The sequence below is a fragment of the Gymnogyps californianus genome, chromosome 4 (genome assembly GCF_018139145.2).
Source record: "Gymnogyps californianus isolate 813 chromosome 4, ASM1813914v2, whole genome shotgun sequence".
Classification (NCBI taxonomy): Eukaryota; Metazoa; Chordata; class Aves; order Accipitriformes; family Cathartidae; genus Gymnogyps; species Gymnogyps californianus.
Window position 1 is genome coordinate 55,009,312 of NC_059474.1, and position 27,756 is coordinate 55,037,067.

Here is a 27,756-nt window from a genome sequence, read left to right on the forward strand (position 1 = left end):
CGTATGTACAACTGTGGCACGCACGTATTTCCCCCTGCAGTCTTCAAACTGCAGGGAGAAGGCACAGAGAGACCACATGCCTATTCAGCAAAGAAAATCAAACCTTGATTTACCATTTGAAGGGCTGCAAGGTCGCTTAGCTACAGAGTGCCCTGTCGTATTTCTTACCCTGGAAGAGCTCTCTAGGTTAATGGGTAAAGACCAGTCCACCCTAAATGTCACCTCAAATCGGGAAGCGCTTACTCAGTTCTGTCACTGAGGAATGGCAAGATTGTTGTGGACCACTACACACTGTGATTCCTATAGGTATTTTGGCTGCATCTGCCATGCACTTATGAAAATGTCTCAAGGCTTTCTCCTGCCACCACCATATATTTACCACCAACGCTCATGTGCCTTTTTATCACTTTAGCCACAAAAGACAAACATGCAAGCAAACGGGCAATTGCATATGTAATTTCTTTCTTTTTTTTAACTTGTTCTTTTGCAATGTGTCTCCTGCACTGCTCCATTCTGAACTTTCAAATGCAGTCACCACAGCAAGGGGGAAAACTGTCGCTGACAGGAAACACACCAACAGCTTGTTTTGAGTATTGCTAGTCAGGATGCTTTTCTGGAAATAAAAAGAGCAGAAATAGATGAGATATTTAAACTTTCCAGCAAGTTATTAATTCTGCATGGCAGTTAATTATTCTAATATTTTCTATAATGATACCAGCTCTTATTAAAATAAATGGGACAATCATACAAGTCCCTTAAGTCTTAGCACAGATTTTATGACAAAATACTTTCTCTTCCAACATCACAACACTAGATCCTATTATTAACACCAATGGGAGCTGCTATCCTAAGAAATTTGTGTGTTGCTTCTTTTTTCTGGTGTTTAGTATAACAGAAGTCTTTACAATGCAGTCAGGTATGCTCAGCACTTCAAAGAAACATGTTCCAGATTAGTGAAGCAGGACAAACTCAAAATGAGTTATTCCAAACCAATGGTCGATTAGAATATTTTTCGCCCTAAGAGCTACAGATATCCAATAGACTATGATGACTGTGCTATGCTGGGTGTTGTTTAGTTACCTTATAAACACAGCACTTATCTTTATACAGCTCTTTTTTTTTCTTTTAGAGACAAAAGATAAATGTTTTCCATCGATGCTCTACTTTCAAAAATGTTTCAAAACATGTTTCCATGACTGCAGAGCTTTGTTCCCATTTTGAGTGTGCTGGTTAAATGAAGGGAGTTCATGAATCATTTTGCGCTATGAATTTTGCAGAGCTACAATTGCTGAGAATGACTTTGTAGTAGGAAGAGCTCTAGCAGCTAAGCACTGACTTCATTAGGTTGTGATAAAAAGGAGTTATCAATGACTACAGTGAATTTAAGACACTTTATTGCTGAGCATTGCAATGATATATTGCAGAATGCTTTTTAATTGGTAATTAGCTTTCAGTGTTTTGCTAAGACCTGCAGTTTACATCTATTCAGCACCCACATAAAATCAGTTTTACATCTGCACTCAAAATTATTAGTCAGAATTACAAATATATTTTCAATTTTCAAAAGTTCTTATTTGTTAAAGGTTTCTTTTTTTCTTGGTTCTATCCCACTGGCCAAATATCAATATGAAAAGATACAGAGCAATCATTTATGTATTACATGTAAGCACTTACGATCTGTCTGGTGGGTGTGCCTCATTCCAGAAGACTCTGGGTTTTTTCATGGTTAAGCTTTTTTTCTTTTGCTTTCAATTGTTCATCCTAATGCCTCCAGCACCTCTAAGGAGTGGAACCAGTGACAATAAAGATGGAAAAAACTTATTAAGCTACATTATCTAGGTCATCCTCTCAGTGTATTCCATGAAAAATATTCTCAATTACTTTTTCCAGTTGCTATCTATTTAAAAGAAATACTGTAGAGAGTGTGAGTTATTGGGTAGTGTTTTCAGTCCAAATATTTAGTCTGTTTACTTCCATGTTCTTATAATATGGGGGGGGGGGGGGGAAGAGGGAAAAAAGTAGCTTTCACAGGTACAGCTTTTAGTATTCTTTGAATAAGAGATTCAGAGAAAATTCCTCACAAGTGAAATCTAGGACTTGCTTTAATGCCAAAAATCAAAATGAGAAAGGATAGGGCCAATGATACTTTAAAGATATAATATTGTACAAAACATCAGAGTTAGAGGTAAATGTCACATAGCTTTGGCAGTCTGAGAATTCTCTTATTCCAGCGATACCATTTTGAGATTTTTCCAGTACTGGAAATTTGTGAGATAACAAATCCTGAAAAGACACTGCCTGGATTTCCAAATTACTATGGTTTATTTTGTTTCTTTGCCTGTTTTTTAATTATTTAGATTCCAATATTTGAGCAGCCACTATCCTGAGGATTGCACAAATGAAAAGCCATCTGAAGCCCGATTCCATTTTTATTAGGTACACAACGCAGTATTTTAAGTTTAGTGTTTTGTAAAACACAAGGAAAACTATGCTGGAAGTAAAGTTGGGAGCAATAGCAGGCCATTACTTGGCATGTCACAACAGTAAGGGCTGTTCCTGTCATTATCCACCATCACAATCAATTGTTTTCTGCTATTTCTACTTTCTGCTCCTCTTTAAGAAACACAATGAAGGAAATGAATAACAGTAAGTAATGACTCCACTATTCTCCCCTTTGGGTTTACCCTGCTTGCCCAATTTAGGAGGATGATGCCCATAGTTCTCTTTGGAGGTACCTTTCCCTTTACCTTGATTGTATTTATCATCAGGGATGAACCTGTTTTTGATAGCAAGAAAGTCTTTGCCTCTAGCCAAGTAATGGTATTTGTAGGTCTCACCTTCCATCCGTGCTGCTGTAGACCCTGGTTCCTACAACAGCGGAGCTCCCTCAGTTGGCTCCGGGCTCTCCCTGGGGGGTTGGGGAAGCAGAACATGTGGGGTTTTTTTGATTCACCAGGGATATGGGGGATGCCATCATTTAGTACAGTAAAATCTACTTATGAATGTTATCAGTGTAATTCCAAGCAAAGGTGGGCAGGCGGGTGGCTGAATAAATCACAGTACAGAATTGGATATGGAAAACTTGGTACCTCAATCTGCTCTGCAAGATGTGAATCCCTCACAGGGGCTCTAGGGGTGCTGGGCACCATCCTCCAGGCTTTGAAGGAAAGGGACAAAGGAAGCATTTCCTCTGCTTAAAGGCTGTACAGACATCAACCATGGAAAGAATGATATAGGTTTTCCTTTCTTCTTTTCTATGCCTATGACAGACTTTTCACCTCTGTTGGGTCAGTCTGGCTGTAAATTAATTCCCCATACTGACAACACAGAGCAAATATTTCCACATTGTGCAGAATTATAAAGTTACACAATTTCTGGGTTACTTAGAAAAGAATTAGAAAATCTAATGCTTGTATTTTTGTTTGTACGGTAAGAACAGAGGAGTACGGTATCAAGTAAGGAAGAACAGACGTCTGATAAGGAGGAAAAAGTTTAGAGCAGAGAAAAATTCTTGCAAGAACAGTTTTCCTTTATCAGGAAGCTACAAGAACAGCTATTTTGAGCAGCTGGGGGAGATCACCATGAAAGGAATTTCTCCTTTGGAAGGCGCTTTCAGCTTGTCTCTGTCAGTAATGTACTAATGCTGGATTAAATTTTGTGTGAAACAAAGAAAAAGATGATTCCCTAAATGTAATTTTTCTTAATCTGAATTGAAATGTTTTCACATCCTCCCTAGCTCATTATTAGGAAAATTCTTTAAGGTCAAATTGCATCCAAGAGATTTATCCAGCTACTGTAGGTAATTAGTGGACCATATCAAGATCTATGTGTATTAGGCTTGGTTGTAAAACTTTACTTTCTAGCCAGCCTAAACTTAATAGAATGTATATGGTGGCCCACAAAGCAGAGATGTTAACTTGAATGATACTCCTGTAGTCAACAGTTTTGAGCAGAACTACTACTAATGAAGGAACTGTGAGACAATTACTCAGAGAAGAGATTTAAAACAAAATCTTTATTGTAGTTTAGAAGATTAAAGGTTAATTAGTCACTTTGGATGTATTCAGAATCTTAAACTCATAGTCATCTCCTCCTATTCACGCCCATTTACAGCCTTTAACAAACCCCAAGTGCTCCCTGTCTTTCCTTGTGGTTCCTCAATATGCAGAGTTGCATACCTTTGATGCCAGGAAAACAAGTTACATCAATTTGACTTTCAGCTGACAGGCCAGTGATGCTGACTGCAGCTCATAGACGCTGAGATTTGCAGACACTAGATGAAAAATTACAGAAACAATTCAATGCTTTTCTTTGTTAGAATCAGTTGGAAATGCAATGTGGATTTTTAGCAATAATAAAGACAGGATGGGATAACCAATCTAGCTTAAAAAAAAAAGTTTTGGAAATTGGTAGGTAAATAAGGAAATATTTCCAAATAATTTGGGTGAAGAGGAGACATAACCAGTATCAATATATCCAAACTCTTTACCAAAAAAAAAAAAAAAAAAAAAAAAAGAAAAAAGTACAAAATATAGATTTGATATGCCTTTGCCTTCCCACAGGATTCTAATAGAGCAGAAGAAAGATATATTTCAGTTTAAAGCAGTTTAAGAAACCTAACAGTATGCTGCATAACAGACACTACTAGGAGAAAAGTTGTTGTTTGGGAAGGAAGTATTAAAGGCAACATTTTCTAACATGGAACCTCAGACAAAAAATAATTTTGCATTTTCTCTGCAGTACTGGTTGTATCTGGTAGTTGGAGGTAAATAATCAGTTTTCAGTGGTTAAGTCAGTTTTCTAAACATTCTTTAATGTTATCTTAGCCTGTTTAAATTAAATGTTTCTTGAATTTCAGTTTCTTTTGTCTGCTTTTCTAATAAATTCAGACTATAACCTTCATAATCATAATTGTTTCCACAGTAACAGAGTACAACACTGAGAGTTCATTGCCCTATTTCTTAGAAAAAAATGGCCTGTGGAGAAGCCTGCCATCTATATTTCACTTGTATGTAGCTTTTCAGTTCCTCCAACATATATCTACAGAAAGAAAACATATTTGAAAACAAATGGAAATTAAATAGATGTTTTAACCGATCCCTGCAACAATTATAATTTGTTTTGGCTAGGAGCAAAGGATTCTGCTGTAAAATTAATTTTAAAATGTATTTAACCAAATATCATTCCTTCTGGGTGCAGATATGAATGCACAGGTGGGGAATTGTGAGTACATTACTTGTGAGTATATTACTTGTTTCTCCACCATACAGAATAAAGGCACTCACTGCCTAGTCAGACAAACAAAATAAAAGTGTATTTCTACTTTGGACAATATACTAGAAAATACAATAATCTATTTTGAATTTTTAAGGTTTCTAGCAATATAATAATACTCACCATCATAGATTTCCTAAGTAGACACAGAGGGGATCATGATAGACTGCCTCATTTTTGCAAAAGTACTCTGAGTGGCATCAGGATTCTGTAAAGTAACATTAAATGTTCTCTTGAGGCTGGTGTCCTTGAGCAATGGGCTTAGCTGTGGATATACAAACATAAAAGTACCATGTTATAAATACAGCAGCTGGATCAGGAGTTGGCACAAACAATACAAAACTCTACAATAATCTTGATTTTATTGTTCTTTTGCAAACTGCTGGGCAGAAGGGAACACCTACATCCGTTGCACGCACACACACACTTTTCCAACGCTTCTGTAGGGAGAAACACTAAAACCTGCTCACCATAGGTATTATTACTTATTATACCGTGCTGCTCTGGATTTTAAATTGTCAATTTTTAAATAGTGCTGGAAAATGCAGAAGCTTGGTATTTCTGAAACTCAGATACCATATATTCATGTATCTAAATATGTATTCAGGACCCTGGCACAGGAATCCTCTTTGAAAACCCTGAATGCTAGAGGTGATGTTTCAGGCATGAGTTAGTGGATATATAAGCTAGAATGAATGATAAAGAAGAATGATGGTTTTTTCAAAGGAAAAGTGAAAGAAAAAAAAAAGACACAGAAAAAGTAGTACTTTGGAAAATACTACCTTCCAAGAAAAAAAATAATTTTGCATTTATGGTTCAGATTTTTAAAAACTTTTTAATTCCTCATATTTACTTATTGCTTTGATTAACCATGTAATTAAAAGATTATGTAGAGTATGGAAACCAACAACTTTAAAGTGAACATACCTTTTTGGTTTAGAATATAAAGTTAAAGCATTCTGGAAACTGCTGATACACAGGACTGATAGTCAAGACCCTTCCTTAGCAGCCATCGTCTGAACATTCATTACCTGAATTAAAATGTAATCTACAAACACTGTAACCCACCTTCCAGATAGGTGCTATTCTCACGGCAACTTTCCCCACGAGAAGGGAAAGCAATATATAGTCTGTCAGCAATATTCTAGTGAAGAAGAGTGAAAAATGGTGTGTGATACTTTCCTCCCCAACAGAGGAAAGCTCACTGCCTTTGCAGTATCCTTAAAGCCTCCTGCGGTCCCACAATATCTAGACGTGCCTGTGAAATGAACTCAGACCTGAGTATATCATCATGCTGCCTTGCTGTCTCCATACAGCTTATCAGCTTTTTCCCTACCATGGCTGTGCCTCTGTATGTACATACAGTAATTAAAAGTAGAAATACGTAATTCAGCTACAAATGGCAGAGATGATATCTTCAGCAAATCACCCTCAAATTTTACAGTTGGGAAGGGGGAGGAAAAAAAAGAAGAGGAGAGAGCTCTCACAGCACAAGCTTTAGGAGAATACCCAAAATGGTAAATGTTTCTGAAGGAAACATGAGAAAATATGACAAAGCTGGAGAAAGATGATTAGTGTATTTTTTGTCAGAAAATGGTAGACAAGAAAAAAGAGAAGTTAGGGAAAGCCATGATTTAGTCATTGCAGGATTGTGTAGGAGCACAGAGGACCTGGAAAGTATGAAGTGGCAAAGTACTGCAGGATTAGGCCCTGAACATCCTTCCTACCTCCCTAAGGAATTTCCTTAAAGGCTATAAGCTGTGAGTGTACATTCATATTTTTCTCTCATGTTGAAGTAGTCAAGACAAGTAACAGCGTGGTCCAGAGGTCACACACACAACACTAAAACATTACATACAGGGCTTTTTTTACTTGCTGTGAAATGGAAATACCACCACTGTTAAGAAGAAACAATGAACCTTTAGAGCATGCTAGGAACAAAGCCTCATCTCTCTGACAATCGAGTGCTTGGCCCCATTAAAAGGATTATCAATCAGGAAAGGTGCCAGTTATGGTGTTTCTTGTGATATGAACACCATTCCAGTACTAACTTGACTAAGATCAGCAACTCATTTTACATAGGCCACTGACCAACCATTAGATGGTAATGAATTTAGTCACTACCAACCTGAGACAGATATGAATTAGTGACCTGGAGGTGAAAAGACTTGGATTACATTACCAGTCCTCTGATCTATCCTGTCCCTCGAATAGCTAGCTCCATTTCTACTTTTTACAGAGGATCAACCACTACAGACACACAATAACAAATAGCACTCAATGGTCAGTCACCATGTATTTATGTCAGGTTATGTTACTTAGCTCCCATCATTGATTATATTAAATGCAATAATTCTCTGAAGAAATTGAATCCAATTTCACACTAAAGCATTAAAAGAATTTGTTATTTGCTGCTGTATAAAAATTCTTTTGCAGGTAAAACACTTGTGATAAAAAGAATTTGTAATAAAGTAAAATGTCTGTATTAAGTAAAAAATTAAAAATAAAATAAAAAAAAAAGAACAAATTCATTTAAATCTTTGAATCCCTAAAGATAAGAGAGGAAAAAAATCTTAGGAATATGAGGAAAAGATTTAGTTAATGTTGTTTTTCAGACCTCTGTTAAAAAACATTATTTCTTGCTGGACAAACAACAATAGCATTTTTCTAGTATTTCTCAGCCACATAAATATATAGCAATCTCTGAGGTTTTTTAATTTATTTGAAGATACTTTCCTTAATAATCCTTCCTTTAAAGATATCTCCCTGCTTTAACTACCACCATTTTGCCATTTTCAAGCCTAGTTGGTAGCAAGCAGTTTTACAGCTTTTATTTTTTCACGTTCAAGTGGCTCTTTGTAATCACACTTCCATTTTTATGACTGGGACTCTAAAAACAAAACAGGACAAAAAACATGGCCTTTCCTCTACCCATTACTGACAGCAAAGTAATACAGCTGGTAGTATTGACAACCACCTGTGGCACTCCCTGTTCTCTTTCCCCGTAGCCCCTCTACTGGTTATCCTGATGAGATGCTGATGGTCCTCCAACTTTTTATACTGGTAGAGCGATGATCCCTTTGATGAAAGAACAAGTGGAGACTCTAACTCTCTTTCTTATTTAATTGAAGGTAGTACAGATGCAAAGCCAGGAAAAAGACAATATTGTAAAGAGTCCATCCACTGAATCAGCAATCTTTTAATGCAAACATATAATATATGGCAGCATACAAACTTACATACTATGTATTTACATCTTTACTGATAAGTAAATAGAGGCATATATAAGTATAGTTTGTAAATACACACAGCTCTAAGACCCTGTGAGCAGATACTGTTTGTCTCCATCACTCAAGATCTATTTTTACTATAAAACACTTTACCTATGAACTTGGAAAACATTACTAGGCTCGCAATAGAGTTTATTTTAATACTTCTGAGCTGGGTGTAAATTATTCCATGTTTATAAGTTCATATCCTGTAATCAACTACTTAACTAAGATCTTCATCAACTACTGAGATTATTTCCTGACTACATACCATAAAAGGATTACACACATTAAATTACCATAGAATTGACAATGGCTTTATTATGTATGAAACTAATTAAGGGCTCAGTTTTGCAGAATGTTACTCCTAAGTGTACCTTTTATTTCCACAAGTGCTTCAACAAATATATATGTATATAAGGAGTACTTGTGTCAATATACATTTACATTAGGAGCTCTCAGGTTTGTGAAGTTAAATTAAAATCTCTATAGATATTCCAACTGTCTACCTCTGCTCTTAAGGTGCTATTTATATTTTTATCACAAAGGCATCATATCCCAGAATTATAATGAACTACAGAGAAAATCATAGCTTTAAATAGAGTTTTCAAGGAAAGACTCTTAAAAGGTGAAAAAACAGAGTTATAATAGACTAAAAAGATATTCTGAATTGACATTCTGAATTGATTGTCATGTTCTTCAAAAAAACACTAGAGGAATTGTATAGGTGGAAATGGGGCTGGTGGGAATGAGCTTGAGGGGCTATAGCAGGACATTCTGGAGACCACTGGGGCAAATTAGTACTTAAACACTCAGTTAAATGGCCAGGTAAGAGAAGTGCACTAAAAAAGATACATACATGACTACAGGTAAATCAAACGGCACTACTACAATATACATGCAAGATATTCAGAGGATGCAGAAAAAAAGGGCTTGATTCTTTTTTACTTTCAAGTTCTTTAACTCTTTTTTTATTCTTAAACCACTTTACGCTGTTTTGGCAGGAGAACGCCCTTTGAAAACTTTCCAGAACATTAGATAGGAATTCTAAACTGAGGCAGACACATCTTTCCAGATTACTTTCAATTTTTCACATTTTGGAGAAAGCTAAAATTACCTTGCAAATCATAAGTCAGAAATATGGTCTGCAGAACGTATTTGTGAAGAATGATTTAACATTTGCAGGGCTTCTTTCTGTCAGTGAATCACCCATGATGTGACTCGTTGTTATTTGTAATTGTCCTATTAATAGTGTATGAAAACACATTTCAGCATCAATGTAATTTGCAAATGTTTCTTTATACTGATGACTTCAGACATTTGGTGTTCATTATTCAATGACTGCATTCCTAAACCAGGGGTTTAGGGAACCGTCTGTTCCCTATATAGATATTGAAGTAAAGGAGAGAGAGAAAAAGCAAGCACTGTCACAAAAGTAAATGAGGAACACAGGGTGCTCCTCATCCTGGAGAAGCATCAGGAAGTCACAGTACAGCCAGGGGCTGATACTGTGTATTTCTGAGGACTTTGATTATGCTGTTAAAAAGATGGCCAGGAAGAGGCAAGAAGTGAGATCAGAAAGCAGAATGAAAAAGAAATGCAGTTAACAATAAAAAAGGGAGAAAGAAAGTAAGTGGGAAAGAAAGAAATCTTAAAGCAGCAAAAGTTCTGCACTGATGGTTACTTGTTCCCAGGAAGGAATCTGGAAGGCCATATGAAAAAACATGAGACTCAGAATATAAGAGAAATAAATGGAAAGGAGAGAAGATCAGTGGTGGTATCCAAAAAGACAGCACTAATGGAGGAAAAACCCCCACAAACTAATGACGATAATAAATTTAAAAAAAGAACTAATGGGAAAGATCCCTTCACATAAAGTAACCAAGCAGTCATGTGTGACTGACTCAGTGTTCATATCACCATTTTTGAATATTAATTGAACGGCAAGAGGAAATCAGAATTATACTGTAAGCTGCTGTATACACATTGGACGAAATGACTGGTTTGGAAACACTTATGAATTTATTTCAACATGTTCATTGGGAAGACTTTAAGCTTTGAACTCCTGTAGCCTCTCTATGAGCAACTTCTTACACCAATTTTCATTCAAGGCCACATTACTAAATATAGGCTGGGCTGTATAACTGCATGTTCATCACTTATCAACTGCAATTGCGTTGAATATGAGATTTGGGGGTTTTGTTGATTTGCATTGGAGCTATGTACAAACTGCAGGGTTTGTGAATAAAAAAATCATTAGAAATGGCAATGCTTCTGTAGAGAACCATGGCTTAGCATACATTGCATTTCACTTAAAATTTCAGAGGCAAAATACAGCCCAACCAAAATTCATGGAGGTGTTCTCAATTTGAACATTTTTCTAGAACTTTAAATGAAAATACAGGCTAACCGTTTTTTATGTGCAAATCAAATTCCACTTTACTGAAATTGCATTTATTATGCATTAAGTATATCTTGAAAAAGATCTTGCCTACTTCTTTATACTACTTTATTTTTATTTCTAATTGTATACAACCAGTATATAATTACTGTGTATACACACACACATATTTTTTCCTCCTGAGATTTAAATGTGTCACTCCAGCCTTTGAAAGCTGTTCCTTATTAACTATCCTTTGTAGCTGCATAGCCTGGCAATCAACATTCAATCTTAACACTAAATTCAAACTTCTACTTATAGGTGAACTTGGTTCAGCAAAATTACTTCTTCATAGACTCTAAAAATGACAAATCTTCTTTGACTTTAGGAGACTAATTCTTTTTATGGCACCAAATGGCTAGACTCTGCCACTGGTTAGATACTCAAGTGTTCTTGAGTATTTAGAGATAATTTTACAAGTCTTCTGTGGGCTACACGGTATACAGTGGAGTTCATTAGCATTGGAAGTGAACGTAAAAATGCATCCAGCTTCCAGAAAGATAAATGTGTCTTCTGCAGCATGCTGTCACTGCTTAAGTCAAAGATTTGGGCTTTTATGATTAGGCTGAGATAGAAAAATAATAGGCATAGGACCCATTCTTAATGTGATTATCTACTTAAGCTCAGCACAAACAAAAAAAACCAACCCAAAATAAAGCAATGGGTCAGTAAGTAGTGTAAAGAGCCTAGTAAACAAAAATGTTGTTAGATGCTTTATTTTATATCTGTCCTTGTAGTAATAAAATCAAAATGGGATGGCTGAGAATAATTTTAAAACTAGCCAACATAATTCAAAATCATATTGCATTTTGCAACCAAGGATCTCCAGATATTTTAAAAACTGGGCAAGTATCCCTACATTTATTTTGCAGATGGCACAAGTGAGGTAATTATATTAGTAAGGCAGAACAATTATGCTCTGTTGCCACCTGCATGAAATCAGTTTGGAGTATAATTGAACTTAAAGACAACAAATTGTATTAATGCTGAGTATGACTGAGAAATTTGGGACAAACTCTTAGGACAGTAAGAAAGGTTTACATGGACAAGCAATTATAACTGCTCTCTCTGATCAAAGCCTCATATGAGGTGTCTTGGATTGAGAAGTTCAGAGTGAATGATGTCCACTTCTAATGATGTCCATAATTTTGGAATTTGGTCATAAACATTGACCTCATGTGAGAAATAGAGAACAACAACTTACAACTGAAAATTACTGATACAAATAAGAGCATTTTTATTCAAGTGTTTTAATATTAAATTAGAACCGGTATTTTAATGCATTTTTTAACTCTTAAGAGACTATATACAAGGAAGTGCTTTGTCTAACCTGAACTGACCTGAACTACCTAGCTGAATAAGTTTAAAGACTGTCAGAGAACTGTAAATCTACAATAAGACCTTTCTTTGGTCCTCCACGTTTGCATTCTACATTCTTGTTAAAATGAGCCCAATGAAAAATCAGCTCATGAAAATTCAGAAATATGCAACCAGTAACCTCTCTGAAATTAAGCCCTAGAGTTTGCAATCTTTGCAGATACAAAAAAAAAGAAATGCTTTGATATTTGACATTTAAATTGTGTTAAACATTTTCCTCGGTGAAATTTTTAACAATTTAAGCAAAGGCTGCATTGTATTAATACTTATTACCCCACTGCCTTTGCAGTTAAAACCAATCTGAATCTGACCTTCGGGTACAGGTGAGTGCCTTCCTCATTAGCCTTCATTTATATAAATGGAAAGTTAAATTTGGGCCAATGTGTTTTCAAACTCAACTGAGGTAATTTTTTTCTAACTGCTTTCCCCTTCTGTTCAATAAATGAACACCTATAAATACCACTAGATTATTTTAGATAATACACTTTATCTCGCAAATGGACACGTCTCTTCAGGAAAATGGTTACCTGAAGACAGAAATATCTAATCAATATTGACCACACATATTGCAATTTTATTGCAAATCTGTGTTTTTGTACCTACATGAGGAAATAAATTATGTTTATATCACAACTGTTGGTTCTGTGTTAGCAAATTCTCTCTTCCCTCACTGACCACATACTGCCGCACTGCTGGAAGCAGTGAATCTTTTCCAGGGTATGTAAATATGCTTCTCAGTTACAACTTTGTGAAACTAAGTGTAGACAATCTTGTCTCTTAATGTCATAGAAGACAGGAAGGATTGGAGGGATAATTATAAAAATTCAAGGTACGAAGAGCCAGAACTCCGCAGAAGCAACATGTTCACAGAACAAGAGCCAGAAAATAACCTTCTCTCCTTCAAGGTACAAACTTAGTGGATTCTCTTGAGAAGACTAGGAAGGCTTCAGGCTTCAAAAGGAGGAGCCAAAGAGCATTAACTAAAGAAACAGAAACTCCGCTCTCCTGAAATGAGCATCTGGTCTGGATTTAGTACTGATAGGATTATGTCCTGAAAGAGTGTAAACTGAAATCCACTTGAGTCTTTCAAATTTCACAAGAAGGTATCTTGGTAAAGCTGTTCCCCACCCTCGCTCACATCTTGCCTTTCTTCCTACATATACAATGAATGGTTTGTAAGCACATCCATTTCTCAACCCATTTCAGCCATCCATTTCTGTCACAGTAAGTGTAAAACCCATCTTTTTCAATTAATGCTAATTCTTAGCATTATCATTTGGGAGAACATAGGCACCAGCTTTGCTTCTCTGCAAATATGCTGGAAGCAGATGAGCTCACACCTGCCATTTTGCTAGAGAACTTATCCTGTAGATAAGGCACAGGCAGATGCATTTCCCGATCCAGACTAATTTCAAGTGCAAATCAGCTACCCAGAAATACCCAAAAATCCAGCACCTCAAAGGAACAGTTAGAACAGCACAATGACTTCTTTGGAAATAGTCACATAATCCTAGCGTGTATGTAAGTAGCTTCAGGTTGGATGTGGATAGATATCTGTTAATAGCAGCATCCCGTAGAGCAAAACTCTGCTCTTTACATTCGAAAACCACTGCACTTCTGAGACATTGACCATCTTTCCAGCACACACGCTGCAGTTTTGGGGAGCCAGGAACTTCTAGTTTCTAACCAAGAAGCCAGACAGAAACATGTGTGTTTATAAAATTTGTATAAACAGAATTTGCTCTCTTCAGAACAAAAATCATCCCCAGGGCAAGTTCCCAAAAGACTGGGCCTTACACTTTCAAAGATCGAGCCGTACAAGAAGATATGCAACTGCAGTTAGTTAGCTGGGTCCCCCGGTAGCAGTGCTGGGTTTTTCACTGCTAGTAAATCTTCACACAACAGCATTTACAAGTAGCATCTCATGTCTAGTTAGCTAAAAGTCCACCTTTGAGCACCAGGACAGTGCGTGTTAATTAGACAAAACTGCAGTCCTTCAGCAATGTGACATCTCTACAGATGAGGACAATATTTTTTTAGGACCCTTCAAATACCACAGTTTGTAATATATTCTTGGTTTTTAACTTCAGGACAGTCAGAGCCTAGATTCTGAATATCAGAAATGCTACCTGAAATTACATGAGTTCTTAAGGGTCAGAATGTCATTTTCACCAAGGCAAAAGTCCTCTGGGAAAAAAGAAAGTGCTCATCTGGTTAAAAAAGATGAAAAAAACCTGCATAGGAATGAAGCAGCATCATAAAGTTCACCACTTTCTGATTGAAGAGCTGTCTGGGTACGCTTCTTGAAATTGCCTTCTCTAGCATACACATGCAGAACTATAGTTAAAAATACATCACATTGAGTATTTAATTCTCTAGTAGAAATAAGAGAACGGCATATGCAGTATTAGACATGTTCATTTAATGCCCTACAAAAAGCACTCTGCTACAATGGTAATACAGGATGTTTCTGAAACTGTTTCATCTGGCATTCCAGCTGTGCCACAGTTTCACAAAATACACTCAGAATCTTTACTTCACGTTTTCACCTTCTAGAACAAGTGTAATGATATCCAGGTCGCACAGCTATAAAATTACTAACTGCCATTTTTAAAATATGCTGGATTACAAAACAATCGTCATCACCGTGTATCATGAAAAGTTTTAAATGGTACCATATTTAAAGAGAAAAGTCACAAAACGAATGGGAGGACCATCTATAACAAGTACCACGAAAGAATTGCATTGCTGGAAGGAAGAAGCTGTCAGCAGATGTCAGGAACATCTACTGAACTCACGTGGAAGCTGTATGGTGGGGGCAAGGTGACTTGTTACAGTTCATTGCAGATGTGCCTGCGAGCACACATAATCTTCCTGACAAATCAGCATTTCTCACCCTACATCTATTGGTGACGGTAGGACCATATGTAGTCTGGGCACTGATTTTAGTTTCCTTTGGGACTTCAAAATTACTATTGGAACAGAATTATTATTTTCACAACTGATTGTACTCTGTTTGCAAGATAAGAAGGTAGAGAACGTACGACTTAAGTTGTTGCATCCTGGCAAATGTCCAGTCAAATTTTCCTTTCATAAGAGGGTTGAGTTCTCTCATAAACTGGAGTTGGAAATTTTGAGTAACAAGGAAGCCAAAATCTTCAGTATTTATTACAACAGGAAGACAATCTCCTTTCACTAGGAACAGCTTAACCCTAATACAGCAGGGTCTCAGGAACTACTTGGAGCAAAGTTAGTAGGAAGAAGACTGGCAGCATAATCCCTGAACAAGCGCAAGTAATCAATGAAAGAGCAACGATCCACACTGCACGATTCATTTCCCAGCAGTGTTCCCAGATAAGTTAATGATGTTGTGGCACAATTAAACCACATTGTCCACATCTTGCCTTTCTTCCTACATAAACAAGAAAATGAACAAGCTATTATTAAATGGAAAAAAATTCTTAACTAGTCAAAACCTGGTGCTTTAAGGTAACAATCCACCCCAGGAATCTACCTCAAGAAAAAAATGGAATTGTAGCAAATGTTCCACTTTGAAAGAGAAATACCTTTAATTCCTAGAAATTTCAGCTCAAACTGTTGTCTCCCCACATTTAATCTCAAAATGCTTACATTCATAAAAAAATATACTAGCCTTGAGGAGACCTCAGACTGGACATGAGTGTACAGTATTTTGATGTAAACAGGATGAAAAGAGTTTAAAAGAAAGTATTCTGTGGGACAGAACTTGGCTTGCTGTACGATTTGCAAATCATTGAACATTTTCATGCAGTAATTGCTGACCATAGCCGATAACTAACACTACAGTAAAAAGCTAGGAAGTGAATCCTCACTCGTGCTTTCTTATAAGCCCATAAAATTTTGAAGTTTATTTTGCCCTCTAGAGCAACAAGCAGTATTAGAAATCCATTTCTGTACTGATATTATCTTTCAGAAACTTGCTTTGTTTTTCCAACTGATGCCAAGCCACTAGATTAATTTTAATGCTTTAACTCATTAAACAGATTAAAGTAACAGCACAAACAAACAAAAGAAATAGCTTTCTCATCAGTAAATATGAACATTGAAAATTTTTCATGTAATAATTTGGTAATAAACTAATTCTTCTACCAGCTATGTTTTGCATATTGCCTCCAAAAAAGAAAAAAAAAAAAAAAGCAGCCAAACATGAAATTCATCATTCTACCTTCAATAAAGCTCATACTACTTCACTGCAAACGTTCACTGGAAAGAAACACTCACTGCAAAAAGCACTTTTTCAGTTTCCTTGGAAAAACAAGATTTTTGCTACTAACATCTCTCCAACATCTGTGTTTAAACCCAGGTACACAACATTATTCCAATGCACACAAAAAAATCTTAAGGCATGCAAAAACCTACAAGACTACATTCTCAAAGTTATGGTATCACAAAATATTTATTCACACAGGGCTAAATGACAATGATGGATGCCCTCCTATTTTGCTATGAAATATTCCAAAAGATCCTTGCTCTCAGCATTAATATATGGTTAATGTTAATATACCATTAATAAATGAGCCAGGCACAGACCCCTTAGTTCAGGACAGTATAACTGCTCATGGATAAATCAAGTCCAGTCACAACTTTATCTTCCAGGACAGCAGTGAGCATAAGCAAGTTACTGTTATTATCAGGCAAGCAAACTGTTATTGTCAGTCAGGCACACAAATATGATCAAAAATAAATTACTTGAAAACAACCAATTTAATTTATATGTAAGCTAGATCAAGGCCAAATGCATAGCAGAATGAAGGAGTGAAATATGTTTTCAGGTAGTTCTCTCTTGCTGCATTTTAAATAAGAGTTATTTTCATGGAAGAAAAGCTGATGTCTGCACAGCTCTGTAATTCACAATATTGAAAGAGTCCCAGTAAAAAAGAGTAATTGCCTCTTGTACACAAATGGTTCTCTGTACGCTTGTACGGTCTTTCAGTGTTCTGGGACAAACTAGTTGAAGTGTTATAAAAAAACCCCCACGACAGTATAAATTTTGAATAGGCAAAATGAATAGATGCAGAGTGCATAGAATAATACAACTCACAAGCATTATCATGTCATCCTTTTACAATTTTTACTGAATAGATAGTACATGATGCATACAGTATGACAATCAATTTAAGGGCTGAGTGAGCTGCCAGGATATGGATTTACAACCCATCAGAATGTGTTTTAAATATGAGGATAACTTTCCTCTTTCACACATTAATACCTTAATTTTCTGTTTGTATTTCACTCTCACAGTTTTTAAACATTAGTATAAACATTCAAGTAACATCTCCTTTTTGATGACATTGATGCAAAATTTTAAATCAGCATGGGCTACCAGGAGAGCAGTAGAAAAACGATTAGCATTTTTTATTTGATTTTAACAATTAAGTTCTGTGCATTTTCTAAAGAATGAAGTTTAGCAGTTGAACAAAATGCCTATTGTAACTCCAGGCAGCAGAAAAAAGCTGCCTCTGGGAAGGAATTTATTAAACTTGTGTCCCCCTCCCTAGACCCACATTGAACTCAGAATTACACAGCACGCATCCCATCTCCAGAAGAACATGATTTGCCTTTCAGTCAGATGCTTCCTGCTGCTGGTGAAACTTAAGCAGTGTTCCCTGAAAAGGTTCAATTTGAGAATTATTGCACTACCATGGTTACAAGGCAAAATATATGGTAGGCTCAGGGAGCCACCAAAGGAAACTGGTCTAAGAAGAAAAATGACCTCTCTATTTGGAATTTTTATATATGTATACATATATATGACCTTTTGCACTTATGCATGCTACTGTCCTGGTTTCGGCTAGGACAGAGTTAATTTTCTTCCTAGTAGCTGGTATAGTGCTGTGTTTTGGATTTAGTAGGAAAAGAATGTTGATAACACACCGATGTTTTTAGTTGTTGCTAAGTAGTGTTTATACTAAGTCAAGGATTTTTTCAGCTTCTCGTGCCCAGCCAGCAAGAAGGCTGGAGGGGCACAAGAAGCTGGGAGGGGACACCATCAGGACAGCTGACCCAAACTGGCCAAAGAGCTATTCCATACCATATGACATCATGCCCAGTATATAAACTGGGGGGAGTTAACTGGGAGGGGAGATCGCGGCTCGGGAACTAACTGGGCATCGGTCAACGAGTGGTGAGCAATTGCATTGTGCACCACTTGCTTTGTATAGTTTAATTCTTTTAGTATTGCTATTGTCATATTATTATTATTATCATTATCATTGTTTTTTTCATTCCTTTCTGTCCTATTAAACTGTCTTTATCTCAACTCACGAGGTTTTTTTTTCCTGATTCTCTCCCCCATCCCAGGGGTGGGGGGGCAGTGAGCAAGCGGCTGCGTGGTGCTTAGCTGCCGGCTGGGGTTAAACCACGACAGCTACGTATCGGTAAAGTTTAACCTCATAAACATCATAATAGTGACCTGATTCACCTGCAGTGCACCAAGTGTGGTCCAACCATTTGTAACATGTTAAGTGTTTTCTACCAAAGACATTACAAGAATTTTTTTCAGACATCAGTTCATTAGTAGAGCAACTCTCTCTCTTAAAAAAAAAAAAAGGGAGAACTTGTGTTTTTCTCAAAAGAAACTATGCATATTTGAATGTCTGACAGAAAACATACATTCATTACAACTCTTGCAACTGCATGCTGTTAACAGCATCCTGTAACATTGTCAGTGCCTCCAACATAACAGAAGAGCTTACAGCTATTTTAAAACCTAGAACTGTGAATCAAGCCCCTAGTTGGATTTTCTTCAAATGTAGCCACAAGGACAGAGACGTCTCTCTTTAGTAGAGAACAAGGTATCCTTTCTAATGAGAGAACTGAAAGAACCAACTTTTGAGGAGTCCTGAAAGCTCTCCACTCCTGTACTATACGATAATGTACATGCTGCACATGGCAGGATCTGGCCCATAGTGTCCTCTTTAGGAATATGCTAAGGTTACTTAAGCAGGCATAGACAGAAAGGGTATGAAGTTATTAATGTAGACATCATCCATCCCCCCCTTGAATACATAGGTACAACACTGGGATTACTATCAACCAGAAGCTTAAAGCCAAATCTGTAACTATGAAGGAGAATACTCAGAACAGCAAGCAATATCCTCAGCAATAAGAATTTATATGATTATCCAAAAGAGCAGACAGTCTTTACCCAATACCTACAAATGTAACAGTAAGAAAACAGTTACTAAAAGGAAGAATAAGATGGAATGCTATTCTATGAGGAGATAATCCATGGCTCACACATGGTCACTCACGTGCCTGCGAGTTTTCAGTTACATGTAAGGGGATCTAACATTTTTTATCAAAATTAACAAGATCTTTTACAGGTTATCCCAATCAAAAAAATATCTTCTGTATATGGTACGGAATGTCTAAGCATTTTTTTTCTTATGCATGTATATACACAGTCATAGAAAGCAACAATAACATATTTAATATACAGCTTCCATTCAGTCTTCAGCTATTGTGCTGTATAGAGCAGTGATAGACATGCTTTGCTAGTCTAGTATCCTTTCTGAATAATCCTCCCAGACACTTTTCTGTTCACACTCTGCAGTTAAACTTATTCTTCTCCTCCTCCATATCTCAAATTCCTTATGCTATTTCCCAGAACAGTTATGCACATCAGTCATTTACTGCTTTGCTCAAACATTTTCCTGCTTGACTATATTTTTCTCCTTCTCTCTTTTTATATTCTCTTGCTTTTTTATTTCAAATATGAAGTGAGTAGTACAAAAGATTGAGGCAAAATATGAGCCAAGGCAAAATGTAGTAGAGTGGGTTTTAACCCTACTGACAGCTGAGATACTCTTCATAAAAGGTGTCTACTTTTCTTATTGCAGTCTGCCAGAATTTGTAGGTATAAGATACAGAAATTCCAAAAGGAACCCAGAACTGAAGAGCATATAGATTCAGAATTTTAAATGTTTGTTTCATTTTCTGACATGTTTTCTTATATTTGGAGAAGAATAGTTATAAGAAAGCAGAACAGATTTTAACATACAATTGCAACTTTCTTATTGTTTGATTTAGAAAACAGCCTAATGAAATTAGGCTGTATTATGCATTTTAAGAATTTTTAAAATGTTAAGAAATAATAATGAACTTTGAAATGTCTTCCAAAGAGTGCTTCTCTTCAACAGAAATTTGAAAATCTAGGGTTACAACGGGAAAAACAAGCATACGCTCCCTTGCTGATAAAAAATTTTAGTGGTTGCAACAGTTTCAGAGACAAATTCTATAAACTAATTAGACAATAGAGATTTTACCATTGCCATTCCTTCTAACATTCAAGAATATTAGAAAAAGTTGCAGAAGTTCATTATAGTTAAACACAATTTTATACACATTTATATACTGATTTATACAACAGGTAAAGGTTTTATGCAGAGCAAAAGTTCTTGTACTTTTGACAATACAAATCATTTAGGCATATACGATCACATGGCTTCAAAACAGGTTAGTACACAACCTGTAATTCAGTGTATAGCATCACTTTAAAGTGTCTTTAATTAGCAAGCATATGGAAAGCTAAGGTAAACTGGTTTCATATGCAGAAATTTGAATGCATTGTAAATACAGTGTAACTTTTGTCCTGACTATATATATTCAGTAGAAGACCCACTGAGGAGAAAAAGTGATCCTGAAAGTTGGTAATCAGCCAAACTAGAAGTCTGAGCCATAAAAAATACTTTTCTTAAAAAGCAGTTCAAAGAAATTTTAGTCTGAATGACGTGAGGAACATTTCACTGGAGAGCTGAGTTTCCACCAGAAGTAATCACAACAGGTATGCCCAGAGATCAGGCAATACTTCTGCAAAGGTAAGACACGGGATGATTACCAAGAATGACCAGCTCAGCATACTCCATACACCAACAGAAGAGTCTGCACGCTCTGTAGCAAAAACTGTCTTTCAGATGATGTCTGTCCAGCGAAGCCAAGTAGCACGATCTGAGATTAAGCTGAGGGACAAAGAGAACATTTCAGCTACCAGCACCTTCATGGCAAGAGCATTTCTTCCATACATAGGACTAGCCTGCTGTCCAAGCAGGCCAACCCAGTGTTTGACCACTATGCACAGCTCCTTCGACTTTGGGAAATCATGACATCACTATGCTTGTAAGGAAGCGAAAGGACCAGGGCAGTTACAGAACAGGACCATGCATTTCTTAGTACTAAAAAGAAGGCAAGAAAAAGATGAAGTAAACAAAACAAATGGTTAGTCTTCATATTAGGCACATCCCATTATATGCACAGCACTTCATATCTTCCAAAAAATTTCAGAAAGCATCCATATAGCAAATGTGATTTTTAAAAAGATATATTGGCATGTCATCATTCTAGATGCCTAAAAAATTCTTACAAGTATTTTGGGTGATGAGTTAAAGCATTTTAACACATCGCAGTTAAACTTCTCATTTTTCATTCTCTCAGATTATACTTTAAAGTTACTGAAGTACTTTAACACACTTGTTCACAATGTATTACAACGTTTATGACACTGCAATATTTCTACAATATTACACTACTTCTTTGAGTGACATACATTTTACACCAAGATGGAATTTAAGCAAATGGAAGGATTTGTATTTTATGTGTAGCATGTAGCTGGTGCCTCACCTGCCTTTCTGAAATGCAAGGACTAAAGCAGTAAGCTACAACTCATTTTATTCATAATAAAAACTGTGTAGAAGAAATCATTATGTCCCAACTGATTACAAAAGCCTATTTAATGAAATGCATATTTTTGAAGACTCAGAGGTACTGTAATGTTTGCGCTATTATTTAAGAGCCATTAAGTACGACTGCGACAGTAGCTCTATTAAACATTTTATAGTCTTCTCAGTGTACGTTTATTTTCTACATCAACTTTTGCTCTTTTACAATATTGTTCTAATAATTCAGCATCTAAGCAATGCCACACTTCAACGGATTGAAGTTAGCAGGACATTCTTCTGGAAAGGGGAAAAAAACGGTTTCTGGCAAAGAGCCTACCTCATCTACATGAATTATAAGTGGTTTAAAATAATTTGCTGTCTCTAGGTCTCTCTAACCTTGCAATGAAATTTTTAAGCGTTTCAGAAGCAAATTTACATAAATGCAATAAAAGTTTCGAATCTTGGATTTGTACTTCCCAAAGTACCTTTTTGCCATTAACTTTTGGTTTTAATGGCAAGAAGAAATGAAGCCTTTGTTCTAGCTACTTGAAATAACAGCAACTCCATACAGTCCTTTAGATTAAAATACTCATTAGCTAAGTGAAGTCACAGTAAAGAGGTGATTTAAAGGCAACAGAAAGCAACTCTAAGCTTGACCAGCTTGTAGGAAACATCCCCCAGGTGGACCCTGGCCAGGACAGGTGCTGATTCAGAACTCGTAGCTAACCATACTGCGAGGGTAACACGCTGCTCCTTGGAGCTGAGGACAGCTGATGTGAATGTACTTTTCACCCCAGGCAAACGTATGGCTGTCAGAGGTCCAGAATTTACTTCAACAGCTAGAAGTATGCTGTTATGAATTTTGGATAAATGAATTGCTTTGAAAAGCTCTGTAAATCATATCACATTTCCAAGACTATAGCTGTCTGTAAAGTTTAGATCTAGATTTTTGGCCTTTGATGTCTGTCTTTCTCAAACCTCTCCTATAGAAATGGCCTTCAGTTACAATCAGGATCTAAATCTTCCCAGAGTTTGAGGTTGTTCAGTTATGCCAGTCGATAAAAGTATTTTCTGTTTAAAACCAAAATCATTTTTAGGCTATATATTGTGTCATGACATTTGGCAGGAAAAAGAAAAAAAGCCTAAGTACCTGCACATCGATGTCTACACTAGTTCTCGTGGCAGGAAGTATTGAACAAAATATATTTCCCACTGTGAAGGAATGCATTTCTGTACAAAGCTAAATGTTTTCATTTGACCTATCTGCCTGTTATGACGGTAAGCATTATCAAGTGTACCAAGGACACAGTGGAAATAATGGGATAACTTTTGCTGAAAAAGGAATTATAGCAAAAAAAGAACTAAATGATTAAGCAAATAAACATTGATTTAAGGCAAGTGCAATGCAGTAGTAAGAACAATCAGCATCTTTGGGACAGCTACCACACAGCACTTCTAAGACTGTTTCTAGATGGCAAAATGTTCTTGATTCAAGTTACAAGCTTGATTCACGTTACGTGTTAAATTCCTAAATACTGATAATTATGGCATCGATCTCACACAAAAGATAATCCATATTAATGACATGACAATCATTAATGCTCCACACATAATAAAAAAAAAGAGTCATTTCTGCTAAGATACTGAGCATTACTTAATAATCCCCCCAAGAGAACATTTCAGTCACTTTATCCTTGCAAATCCAAAAGATTATTTAAGGTTTCTTTCTGTTATTTTAATACATGTCCATTGTGGATTCCTGCTCTATCATGGCACTCAGTGTATTTTTTAAAATTAATCCTATGAAATGGCATTCCTCTGTGTGAGAAAGTTTTAGGCCATGAAAAATAGTTAAGAAAAAAATATGGGTCTTGATAAGCTGAAAAAAATATTTGCTAGATCTTAGATTGAAGATTTTCCCATGATGCTCATAAGAGTAACACACAAATTCTCTTTTTTTTTTTTTTTCAAGAGGAATAACACTTATCACTATTATATTGTACACTTAATTGAAAATACCCAGAAAAATTCAGTATCTACAGGGTGGGTGTTAACACATGGGAGAGCTTACACTTGAACTTCTGAATTATAAACAGTTCTGGTTTTGATGTTCGGTGGATACCATTAAAGGTAATATGACAGCAATTTGCTAAACATAGCATGGGTGACAACCAAAGTATCTTTTGTTCTGCAACACACTTTTTAATCAAGTTTACTCGTATCTCATTTTTCACAAACTTTTCATGGTTCATTTTTACTTTAAAAGTCTAGGTATTAACAAAACGTATGACAAACCTCCCTTTATGGAGAGCTTTATCAAGCATGTTAAAAATAATAACAAAAAACTTCCTGGGCATTAAAATACAGTTTGTGTATCTTGCTGGTCATTGTCAGCCTTTGCTGAGACGGAGATCAGCTCTGGCACCAGAAAATCACAGTGACTAATTGCGCAGGTAGGAAAGATGAAATGTCTGGATTTTTTTTTTTTAAATAACTTTTTTTTTGCTATGTCCCCATCAAAAGCAAGTAAGGGGGAGAGGACATCAAGTTCCTAAACACAGAATGGATACTTTCAAGACAAAAAAGTAGACAAGTTTCTGTATACATAAGGTCTTTTTTTTTCCTAGGCTTCCTCAAAAGTTTGTCTCTTTTTTCCCCAAACAACACTAATCACTCTAATAAAAGGTGCCTATAAATCTGCCTATGCCCTCACACGACTACAATAAAAATACCTGAAGAGGAAAGAAAGGAAAACAAAGACTGAAGAATTTATTTTCCAGCTTTCAGCAATTAGTTCTTTCCCTTTCTTTTCACTAATTAAAAATTCTTATTATGTAATTTTCACTTGGCAGTTGATTCTTCAGTGAAGTAGTAGAAAATACTTCTGGCTTCCTAGCATGATTTCCCAGCTGTTATAGGAGGCAAGTGAAGAACATTATTGGAGTCACAAAGAGATGGTTGCTCATAATACTCCCCGCTCTGTTCCCCTCCCTCCCAATTCAAACTGCACATTTTATTAAATGGGAGAGCCCTTAGAGTAACTCCAGGTTAATAGCTGTGTCTGTCAATGGCTTGTTGCTATCCTGACACTGAACAGAAAGAACATTTTACCATGTTGATCAAAGATCCTAAACTTTTCAATTTACTATTATGAGTATTAGAAACTCTTTTAGAATTCTCTTTTTCATTCCTTCTTCTCCTCTCAGCCTTCCTTTGCCTAATCTTATTTCTGTTCTTTTTTCTTATTTCTTTGCCTCTCACTCCATTTAAACTAACCTGCTCTCTCATCACCTGCTCTATGCTGCTTTTTGTTTATTTTTCATTTTTAGTGATTCATCTTCCTTCCTTCCAGCCCTCACTTCTGCAGACAGATAAGATATATGTGAATATATAGAGCAAAATTCTGGTTTCTTTGAAGTTGATAACACAGCTCCCACTGACATCAGCACAGCCAGGATTTTAGTTGTGTACTGACATTTGATGTGAAACTTCCAAATAGTTTTCCCCCTTGTTTGTTATAAATGCACATGGAATTTTGATAAAAAATAAGTTCAGGAAAGTTAAACTGCAAGCCCTATTCAGGAAGGTAAAAATGGTCTCACATCCACACATAATATGTAGATGTAGGAATCATGAGACACATTTCTGAATGTATTATGTTTCAGAAATGACATACCACAACTGTAATCCCTTTTGTCCTTCTCTGAAAGGGACCACCTCTCTCATGTGCTCTCTCCTTCCCCTGTGTCCAGTCACGTAACAGCAACCTGTCCCTAATTCCAGGCTGCTGAAGTGGGTGCTACATAGAAAGGTCATAACCCAAGAGCCATTAGAAAACTCTTTTCCCTGTACCTGTATCACTGTCCCACTGCCCCAGGTATTTTTTGTTGTTTTTTCTTTGCTGTTTTAATGTTAACTATCAGTTATTTATCATTCTAGTTACTAAATGCCTTTTGTTACAAGTGCATAAATATAGTTTACATTAAAGTCCAGTCTCAGTCATTAAAATTTAAGTCAAGATTTACTCCTCTCATCTTTTGAGTTACTCTAGATTCCTGCTGATGAAACAATGCAGTATTTGGGATATTCTTTTTCAAAGTTAGCAACTGAGTCCTTTTCATTATTCTGTCATTCTGCTACCTTTCTTCTGGAAGTAATACCCTAGCATGGATAGCATGAAGCATTTGTCCTTACAGACTGTTACTTTATTCAAACAGCTGTTACTCATGCACTAAATATAAGGTGGACGATAGAAAAAGACTTTGTGAAGCCATATATCAGGACAAAAGTTTTATAGCCTTAGTGTTGCTTACAAATCAATTCCTCTGAGTTGGGCTACCATTAGTAGCTTTTAAGATTGCCTAGAGCTGTGTCATTCACTGCTGTTTTGACACATTAATGCATTAACGGTATGTGCAGGCTGACATAACTTCTCTGAAGTACTATTACAGTAATTACTAGGAGTCTTCAATATGACATGCTAAGTTAAGAAAGGTGACAAAAGAGTATGTAGATACTCAGACACTCTTAAAACATCCATTCAACATTGACAGTGCGTAATTAAGAAACTACAAAAACACTGAGACAAGGATTGCTATGTATACTGTCAGAGAAAACAAGCATGAATGAAAAAGGCAATTATGTGAAAACGATGGCTGATACTATCAAACAATTCTGTTTCAGTAAAAAGAGGTTAAGAGAATCAGGGTAAAAAGTACTAGGTTTGCTCAGTTCAGTTGCTTCACAGAGAAAAATGTTAAAATCTCATTAGCGTTTAGTAAAAAGGATGCAAATTTTCAAAGCCATTTAGGAAGCAGCAGATGATAGTAATGAATCCTGACTCTGTGCTTAGAACCTTTGAAACGCAGAACAAAATGCACTTCTGGATTTCTTCAATTATCACAGATGTATCTGTCGCAGAAACACTAGACGGATAGCAACATATTTTGAAAGTCAGTTTTCTTTAATGCTATCAATATGTAACGGTCAAATTCAACAGGAATGTTGTCTTGTATCGAGGTATAACGGCCGGATGAAACAGGAATATTAGGTCATAACACTGCGACGAACGCAACTTGTTACAGGTTCAGGATGCCAGTTGGGAACTAGTACTACACGAACTGTAACCAAATCTAAGCTTAGAACGATGACTCAAAATGCGCACTCACTCACCGACAAGGCGAGGCTCTCACCCTGCAGGAGTTTCCGTGGGCGGCAGTCCAACCCACGGGGAGAGTCCCCGGCTACAGACCCGCTGCTCCGAGGAGGACTGGCTCCATGTGCCCTCCGGCGGGGCTCCGGTTATACGCTAGATCGGATCGGGGCTCGTGGTCATATATGGTCAGTGGTCTGGAAACTTCTCTCAGCCGAGGGGTTTCACTGGCTGAGGTGTTTTTGGCGGGCTCGGGTAGCTGGGGCGCGTGGCCTGGGGCACTGTGGGTACGTGACTCCGGTTGCTGGCCGGCTGGGCCCCCAAACCGCGGCTTCCAGTTTAACTCCTTCCTTCCCGCGGTTGAGAAGTTTCGGCCTTTATCGGGGCAGGTGCACCTGCCACAATATCCTAAAGTAAATTAGTGAGAGCATGGAACGTTGTCTGGAAAACAGATCTTTGCCATTACAAATCGTTTTACTTTATTTGTTCTCAATCAGGTTTATTTTTCCTAAGGTAAGTATTACTCTGAATTACAAATTAAGAAAGCTG

The 27,756-nt window shown here is 36.6% G+C and overlaps 1 long non-coding RNA gene across 1 annotated transcript; it reads right to left on the bottom strand.

Moving 5' to 3' along the window:
• On the bottom strand, positions 1-27,321 carry LOC127016151 (uncharacterized). The gene is made up of 6 exons (XR_007766438.1): positions 27,228-27,321; positions 5,398-5,539; positions 4,179-4,273; positions 2,838-2,908; positions 1,675-1,779; positions 1-613 (listed from the first exon to the last, which is right to left on the bottom strand). It is a non-coding gene; the product is annotated as an uncharacterized LOC127016151 (long non-coding RNA).
• Positions 27,322-27,756: the final 435 nt, after the last annotated feature.